The following is a 10044-nucleotide window of genomic DNA, read 5'->3' on the forward strand; positions in this document are numbered from 1 at the left end:
CAAAAAAGAACGAGGGCACTAAGCATAATGCACCAAGTATTTATAGATTTTCTACATTATAGATTTATAATAGATACATTTATATAGATTTAAAACATTTTATAAGATTTTTTGAGCCCTTTCCCAAGTCTCACTACTTTTTAAAAAAAGATCCCCCCCCCAAACTGCATGAGCTTATTGTCTGAAAGCACCTGAGGGTTTAGGTACTTGTACTCCTAAGTGTGTGTGTGTGTGTGTGTGTATCATATATATGCATGATTTATTTCAAGAAATTGGCTCATGTGATTGGGGGTAAGGCTGGCAAGTCTGAAATCTGTAGGGCAGGCCACCGGCAGGCTGAAAATTCAGGCAGGGTTTGTAAGTTACAAGACTATCTTGAGATAGTCTTGAGGTACAAGACTATCTTGAGATAGTCTTGAGGTAAGAGGAATGGAATTTTGTGCCCAAGTAAGCCACTTAGCCATCTCTTAAATAATTGTTTCCATTTATGGTCAGGAACCAGGCAATCCCATAACAAAGGCCCAGAAGATGCTCTCGATGAACAGTAAGTAGTTGAAGAACAATCTAGAACTCAAAGAAGTGCTTAGAGTCACTTATTCCTTCCTGGTTCTATTACTGAATCTGTTCCATTTAAATAACTTCCATTTCTTAATGATTCTTACTTTCAAAGGTGAAAACTCCACATGACAATCAATCAACAATCATCATTATCAAACTTTTAAGGGGCAGGTGAATTCCTGTCCTGTTAAAACTCTTTTACAGAACAAAAAAGATAAAACTCATCCCAATTTAATACGGTGCAGCCACGTTATCAGGCATTAAGAAGGCTGTGGCCAGGTCCCTGTCTTCACTGGTGTCAGGGTCTCTGGAATTAAATGTTGCTTTGAACGATATATTATAGAAAGAAAACTACAAAATACTCTATCCTATCAAATACATGAAAAAACCTCCTATGTGAACATTAATAAGTTGAGTCCAGGGCTTACTTGCCCAGGTGCTGGTACAGAGAAAGCAGATCTGATACCATCCAGGGATGAGATTTGTTTGGGAAGGTCAGAAGAAAAGGAAGATGGAGAAGAGAGTTTAGAGTTAGAGTTTAGAGTGGGATGGAGACGCTATACCATCAAATTTACAATGCGGAGGGAGGGAAGTGAAAAGAGGTGGGGCTGCTGGAGGCAGCGGGGAAGACCACATTTATGAGCCAGAGGCCACACTGATAGTTCCAAGAGTGAGTCAAGGGTGATACGCCCAGGTAGCATGCACTTCGCAGGGCAGGGTCTTTACTGGAAGGTAGAGGAGTAGGGAGTAGGGAGTAGGGAGAAGCATGACCTCATTTCTTGATCTGAGGAATAACAACATGATAACTGTAATGACGGAATACTAATAACTACCATTTCTGGAGCCCTTACTCAGTACCAAGCTGTGATCTATCCTATCTCACTGAACAAGGGTGTGAGAAAATGAGCAGCTTCCTGGCACTGCAGGAGAATTGGTGCCACCAGGAGAGAGCTTGTCACAGTTAAGGTGTGGAAAGGAGGAGGAGGTTCCCAGAGCTGTCTGAGGACACAGGGGAATTTGTAGGTAAAGGGGAGTGCAAGAGGGCAGAATATAAGGACTTCAGAGGAAGGGGGCTGAGTGGGAGGGGGGAAAGGATGAATAACCAGTGGGACGTGTCCCATGCCTTATGCAATAACGGGGGGGGGGAAGCAGACTTGGGGTACAGGGCATTTAGACTTGATCATTGCTAGGGGTTGATGGGCTCTCTCTAGAGGAAAAACAAAGGACAGTGAAAGATGAATCACGGCCCAGAGAAGAAGTCCAGGTGTGGGGAGTGGAAAGAGGGCAGAGGGCAGAGCAGGGGCAGCTTAGAGAGTCTCTACCTGGTCCTCTTTCAGGGGGGGTTGGAGGCAGAATGAAGAGGAAGGGCTGGAACCTGCCAACGACACTCAGGCCATGAGTAGAGGCATTTTTTTTCCCCTATTTCTTCAGAGAGTTGGCATCACTGAATATATATATATTTATTTTCAGGTTTTCATGAGGAATAAGGCTTCTGGAGGTTCTTGAGCTACTTGGTCTCTACAAATATGTCTTGAGTTCTTACTCGCGCTGTTCGGTGCCACTGGGAGACAAAGACGTGAACAACAGGGCCCATGCACTTGAGAGACTGAGAGTCTAGTTGAGAAGAAAGGTCATGACAAATCAAATAATATGAAACGTCGATAAGACAAAACAAAGTCATAAGTATATGGCATTTGGGAAATAAAGTCTGTGGATACATAGGTATCTGAATTCAGAGAAAGGAAATAGAGCCAAGTGGTATGGGAAGGTTTGAGAGGGGACGAGAACAGTTGGCACAGGAAGTGAAACAGCATTTGGGCAAGTCGAGGAAAACTGCACTTCAAGCACTGAGCGAGTCATCAGCAAAATTAAGAGAGCAGGTAGCAGAAGGCTCGTGTTGGAGCAGTTGTGGAAAAGGACTAGAGAGGCAGCGAGGCCTGAGTGAGGACGGCCTTGAATGCCGGGATGAAGAGCTAAAGAGGCAGGATATATCCTGTGGGCAGCGAGAAGCCAGGAGGGTATGAGTCTTCACTCTGCTCTCTGTAAGCTTTCTCCTTAGAATATTGTTCTGTAAAACAATTCCATGTGATTAGCTCCAGGATGCCCACCAACAACCAAAAAGAAAAAAAAATCTTTGATTTGGGACCAGGCACTATGCTTTTCAAGGCCAGAGTGTGGTAGTTCTTGGCAACTGCTGTCTTTCGTGGGTGGGGATACAGGAAGAAAAAAAGCACATTCAGAGGCATGCCTAACCTAGATGTGTTTGTTTTCAAATGTTAACCAACTGGTTTCGGAATAGACTGAGAAGGAAAAAAATGCAGTGTGCAAAGCGTGGAGTTTAGGGATCCACAAGAAGAAACAGAACAGGGAATGTGCCGATGGCCGAATGATTCCAACACGGGTGGGTGGACTGGGTATGTTTCAACAGATCTGGTCTTTGTGAGTCCGTGTGGCTTGAGGACAGGCAAGCCTACTGTGTCTGGCTTCAAGCTCCTCATGAGACCACAGCAATATGTTAACCCAAACTGAGAATGATGAACTCCTTCCTTCTTGTGCGTCCGGGTGCATTTATGAGCACGTGGCCATAGAGATAAGGAACTGTCGCGCGCATTTGTGTGTTGAAACACACACTCGATAACCGGCTAATGCTTGGCCTTACGTTGGACCACACGAATAAAGTTAAACCATTCGAGGAGCAAAGGAATGTTTGGTGAAAATAAAATAAAATTCCCATTTGAGGTGTGGACAGTTTAATCCGTAAAGTTAATTATAGGAAAAAGAATAAACGGAGAGTTCTTATATATGCTTCTTAAATTCCATACAGTCATTATGTTGTCACCATCTCTCCTTATTCCTGTTGTGGTCATGTCCTTCCTGGTATTCTGACTTCTAAACAACAGTGACAATTATGCATCTGGAACAAACGTCTTAGAATCCCACCCCACTTCTACATACTATCAGAATGTTTGCAATCTCTCTGTTTTTCTATTACTTGAAGCACCAAAGTCAGCATATCTTTTAATTAATCCTGAAGTCTTCAGCTAATAATCAGATCAATTAAATGAGAGAACAAAATACATGTAAAATTGGAAAAAGATAGTTCACTGAGATGGGAAAGCTGAGGTGGCGGGGGGGTGACACTGACTGAAGTTGTTTATTTAGTAAAGTCTTTTCTCCACCACACATGACATAAAAGTACATGTCAGTTCTGTGGCTGTCCAAAAATGTCTGATTGTTAAGTCAATGAAGATTTTTTGAAAATTATTTGAACTTTAAACACTAAGATTTCCTGGCTATTACGGACAAGCCATTCTATGGAAATGAACACACAATTAGAAGGGCCATGTCTCATCCTTGCTCTGGGGACACTGGATATATTCCCAACATGGGAAAAGCCATTTCTAAATGTCTCATTGAAAGAAGTAGCAAATCCTTATAGTACCCAAAATATTGTCACTTGAAAACGGCCAGGGAATTAACAGCAAATGACCAATGAATGAATCCATCTCTGGGCACCGCCTCTCAGATCACTCCTGAGCTACTTCTCAAAAGAGTTTATGAACTGAGGTTTAGATTTCTATCAGTATGTTAGATTTGAACCATAAAAAGCATCTCTCAGAGCGCCTGGGTGGCTCAGTCAGTGAAGTGTCCGGCTCTTGATTTCGGCTCAGGTCATGATCTCACGGTTGTGAGATCGAGCCCTGCATTAGGCTCTGTGCTGAGTGTGGAACCTGCTTAAGATTCTCTCTCTCCCTCTGCCCCTCCCCCGCTCACACTCATGCTTTCTCTCAAAAATAAAAGCATATCTCATGCACTTAATAGAGTACCGGGCTGGGCCTTGGAGATGTTCCTGAGCTCTGTTTCCAGCCACACAATGACAGTGGTCCCCGCTATATGGAAAACCACAGTACACAGACCACACCACCTGAGACAGGCAGCACCATGGACATGGAAATGGGCATAAGCTACTTTTAACGAGCATAGTTCAATGTAAGTAATGAACAAAATGTCTGATGGGGTGGAGGATGGGAGGCCTGGAGGCTCTGGGGAGAGTAGGAGGTGAGCTCTGAGACACAGCGTTGGATGATATATTTAGTTAAAAGGTGAAATTATTACTCCTCTTCTAGGAAATGAGTCAAGGTCTGGAAGAAGAGGTGGAAGTTGTATAACTTGTTGGAGCGACGGGAAAAAGTTTAATAAACTGTGGCGGGAGGCATGAAGACATTTTCCAGGCAAACATTAATGAAGTGAATCTCTCAGGACTAAGGAGCTCCATCCAGCACAAGCTCACCCAGTAGAAATATTATCTTTAAATCTTGCTCAATACTAGATGTTTTAGAACATATTGTACCCTTTGTTTGAGAAGGCCAGTTCATGTGTATCCCCTTTCCTGAATTTCAGGAAGCCTCATGGTTGACACTTCCCCCTTTGCAGGACCCTAGTTTTCCATTCCTCAGCTACACTGGGCCAGTCCATAAATCTAGATGTACTTCCAGTGTTTTCTCTGCACATGCTCTAGAGGGTGCCATTTTACCTCTTGAAACAAAACACTTTTCTCTTTGATCCTTTTGAATGCTCATTAAATGGCAACTACTTTAAAAATAACCTCTGATCATTCCAATTTGGTTTTACTCGCTGGACAGGACACCTATGCAGACACCTATAGCATTTTCTACCTATGATGAATTCAACCCATTTCATCCTATATTAGGGTTATCTTCCCTAAACAATCCTCAGTTGCAATATATTATCAAAATTTATGAGTATATAGATTTTTGTTTTTTCTTTGGACCCTTGCCTGTACCTACCTAGCACAACTCTTACACACAGAATGTGTTTACCAAATATTTGTTGAATGATACTAAAGCAATACTTTCTGAATGACATTGAGTTGATGCTATGAAAATGGTTCCTTTTCTGGAGAACTCCTGTACTGAGAAGTAGGACCAGAGTTTCATACAGCCTGGGATTCTTGGGGCTGGATTTGAAGTGGGGTTAGTATGGACTTGGTTCTCAGATTGCAGAATATGGTGCTAAGGGGTTTCACAAGATAGTGTCCTAGGGTGAAGCCAGATTTGAGAATGAAATGGTTCAAAAGGAGTATCAACCAAAGAGGCAGCAACCAAGAGTCCACCAGCATGGACTACACCGGTTGGGCAGAGAAATGACTAGCAAGTACAATTAAAAGAATCTTCTCGAGGCCCCTGGAGTAAGAATATTGGAATTTGGTTAAAGAATTAAGTGGAATAAACTCTTTGTGACACTTTGCCCCTTTATTGTTTCATCCAGTGAGATTTCAAATGTATTTCTTAAGAAATTTATTTATTTTAATAGAGAGAATATGAACATGAGTGGGGGAGAGGCAGAGAGAGAGAGGGAGACAGAGAATCCTCAGCAGGCTCTGCAATGTCAGTGCAGAGCCTGACAGAGGGATCCATGTCATGAACCATGAGATCATGATCTGATCCGAAATCACGAGTCAGACTGAGCCACTCAACTGAGTGAGTCCCACCAACTGAGCCACTCAAACACCACCATCCAGTGAGATTTCAAACCAGTGTTTGCCCTTGTCTTAGTTCAGATGTCATCAATGTGGCTTGATACAAGTTGTTACCAGTTATTCCGTGGTGGGTCATCTTAATCATCTAGTTAGAATCTGTTTTTCTTAAATTTTCCTTTAATTTCCTTCCTTTAATGTAAGCCTTCAAAAGTGTTCTCCCAATGCGTTATTATTATCTATAACATCCGAAAACCCTGAAAACAGGGGGAGGTTAGCAGCTTTCTCTAACTAGGGTCAGTCTGAGTAAGGTGAACATAACATAGATGACTTTTCCTGTCAGTGACAGTCTGAACTTACCCCACCTCCTAGAATCTGATTATCAGGTTATGTCTCTTGTGACCTTGATTTTTCTGGGGCCTCCAGTTCTAGTGATTATCATGAGGTGTGGCAAAAAGAGTTTTGAAAATAAACATTCAGGCCAAGTTCTACCTTTTTTTCACTGAAAAACTTTATGGTAGAATGTGAGTCTCTCTGAATTTCAGACACCTTGCTTATACAATGGGATAATAATGTCAATGAGCCCAATTTGCAAAATCTTGAAGGTAGTGAATGCTACACAATAAGTCTTTCAGTTTTTTTTTTCCCTTCAATTAGTTAACATTTCTTGTTTGTGAGAAACCTAGGACTGAAGAAGATAGGGGTAATTTCCTCTAAGCGTCTACACTCTCTGCTTCAGGCTGCTTCTCCCATCAGACCAATTTGTCTTGAGAGATAAGTGTTTTTCACAGTTCTAGCAAGACTTTAGAATCTAGAAAAATGTTATAGTGAAATCATAGGCGTCTGTGTCATTCCTTTTTAAGTGTTTCTGTAAAATGAAAATGATGAAAAGCACTAGTTGATGAGGCTGTGCCAAGGATGAAATGGAATACTCTCTGGAAGGGATCTGTACACTGAAAATGGAAATGGTAATTCTAATCCAGACCCAGGAGTGCCTCTTCTGGTCCTGGTCCCAATGAGACCAAGAGAGAAACGGATGGGATAATGTTCCTTGTAGCTCTGATTAACTTTTCAGGCATGTCTGCCCTCTAGTGGCCGTGATCCACAGTCGTTTTTATGGAAGGTGTGACCAGAGAGAAACAAGGAGGCTGGTCGGGGTGGATAAAGAACTGTTCAACAGGGAAATCAGCCTTGCCCTCAACCTCCTCCTCCGTAGGAAATATTGTTCCCATCCCTTTTACCTGTCTTCAGTACTGGTACAGTGGAAGGCGCAGGGCTTTGGGAGTGAAGAGACCTGATCCTATCATTTATCACCGACCTGGGCCAGTATATACCTGAACTCCCTGGGTGTCAGTCTCCCCATTTACATGATAGGGAGAATATACCTAATTTGAGAGTTTATGCGGAGGTTAAGTGAACTAATTTATGTAAAACAGCGTGCACCATATCTAGCACAATTTAAGCACTTTAAAAAAGTGCCTTCAAACTTTATTCCTATTTCTGGGTTCATACTGGCAGGTTACTTGGGTCTGGGGATATATATTTAATCCCTACTCAAATCATCTTAGAGCCTTCTCCAAGAAGCAAGTGCTCTCTTTCTAACCCTTAATAAGGGAAAAGAGTTGCCCTAGAATTTTAAGTTTTATAGAGGGTTAGATAAATCTGCCCATCTAAACTTGTTCTCATTCTGGGTTTCAGCTTTGTGGGTCTATTTGCTGCTTTGACTGGGGACTGATTCTTGCCCACCAGGGCTTTTGAATGAAACACTTTATGAGGCTCTGGCATAAAGGACTGTCTTGTTATCTAGGTATGTACCCAGAATGAGCAGATCTTCAAAAGCAGAGCACAGGTGAAGTTCACTGGGTAACCATTCTCTCCCCTTTCCCTCTGGTCCAACTTTCACATCCTAAACCAAAGGCCAATCAAGCCACCTTCTCTGTGCTTTGTTGAGAAGAGGTCTATATGAGCAACGAGACATAATTTGGTATTCTCAAGGTGGATTTTTTAGTGCTATCACAATCTTTCAAGCATTTGAAGGGATAGATCCCTAAGTCTCACAGAGGTAACAAACTGAACGACCAAACGCAAGTTAGATTTCCAGTGGTGCACTGTAGTCTGCCAATACCAGTTCACAAGAGCCAATTGTGCCTCTTTTCCCAACTTTGAGTTTGGGCTAAGATCTGAAAGGAGGTAAAGGGATGAGCCATTCAGCTATCTGAGAAGAAACTGTTCCACGCAGAAAAACAAATATCTGGCATGTCTGAGAAATATCAAGGAAGCTGGTAGGACTCAAGAATAGTGAGCAAGGGGACGATCTGAGGTCTGAGAGGTAATCATGATTCTGGCTCTTTCTCTGAGATGAAAAGCAGGGTTTGAGTGGAGGATAATCCAACATGGACTCACTCACTCGTAGATGAGTCCACGCATTTTGGCCTGAACAACTAGAAGGATCAAGTTGCCATGACTAAGGGGGAAGACTATGTGAAGAGTGGGTTTTGAAAGGATAGTTAGGAAGTGGATTTTGGACACTGTAAGTCTGAGATGCCAACTAGATATCCAAGAGGAGTCGTCAGTTTGATATTTGATAACATGACCTAGAAATTAAGGAAAAAATTCAGGCTTGAAGTAAACATACAAAATTCTTCAGCATATTTAAAGCCAAGACATTAGATGAGATCACCAAGGAGATGAGTATAGAGAGTAAAGAGATCCAAATACTAAGCTCTGAGGCACTCCAATGCTTAGAGATCATGGAAGAGAGGAAGAATCATCAAAGGAGATTAAAGAGGACGAGGACTAGGACTAGGCAGTAAAATCAAACGAGGGAGTCAAGGGAATAAAGTGAATAGGGAGTGATCAACTGTCTCAGATGTTATTGACAGGTCAAATAATATGAGGACATAGAATTGACTGTTTAGCTTGGCAACATGGAGGTCATTATTGACGTTGACAAAGCAATTTTGGTAGAGTGTCCTATATCTAGATTATAAAATCAATATTGCAGCTTATTAATTTACTTATATTTCCTTCTATACCAGTGATATAGCAAGCATATCACTCCTTCTTAGGTGGCCTCACTTATTTTTGTGTCCTGATATACAGTAGGTACTCAATGAATGTTTGTGGAATATGTAAATACATGAAAAGGAATATTTCAGGCTTTGACCTAGGATATCACCCCAGAACTTCTGGACCAGAAAAAGATCTGTCACTAGACAAGATTATACTTGAATCACCCAGGGACATAAATGGCCACTTATCCCATTTTTAATAGCATTCTCATTCCATAAGGCTCACTTTTGCATATCACCATCACCATGATCATCATCATCATCATCATCATCATCCAATAACCATTCTGTCAATTCTTCCTTCACAGTTCATTTTAGAGTGAGTGTTCTACCTTTACTTACCAACTTCTCATATACCTCATTATTAAAACTACCATATGCTAATTGCTACAATATTAACTGTCTTCATGCTGAGACTTTCAAAGACCTTTTGTGGCCTCTTCCTGCTCTATATTACACTTATATTTTTTTGGAGTATCCTACAATTTAAAAATTCAACTGGAGATATTATTGAGTATGGTTGCATGCCAGCCAGCGATTACCCTTTGGAGATACAATGGTGAGCAAGTTAGACATGACCAGGGTCCTCAGGGAGTTGACAGTCTAAAGGGGTTATGTGGCAGAGACATTACACAAGCAATTACAACACAGAGTTACAAATGCCATGAGAAGGAAGGTACAGAGGCCTCTTCATAAACACATCTTCTATCCTAGGTCTTCCTTTCTTTACTTTATATGTGCTCCCAGGTGATCTCATTTACTCTCTTGGATTCAATTAATGACTCACGAATATAGATGTCCAGCTCAAATCTTTCTAAACATATCCAACAAATGTCTATTGGATCTCTCCTCTTAAGACTCTCACAATCATCTTCAAATTCCACATGTCTAAAACTGAGCTAATCACCTCTCTCATCC

Source organism: Panthera tigris, chromosome A1 (genome assembly GCF_018350195.1).
Source record: "Panthera tigris isolate Pti1 chromosome A1, P.tigris_Pti1_mat1.1, whole genome shotgun sequence".
NCBI lineage: Eukaryota > Metazoa > Chordata > Mammalia > Carnivora > Felidae > Panthera > Panthera tigris.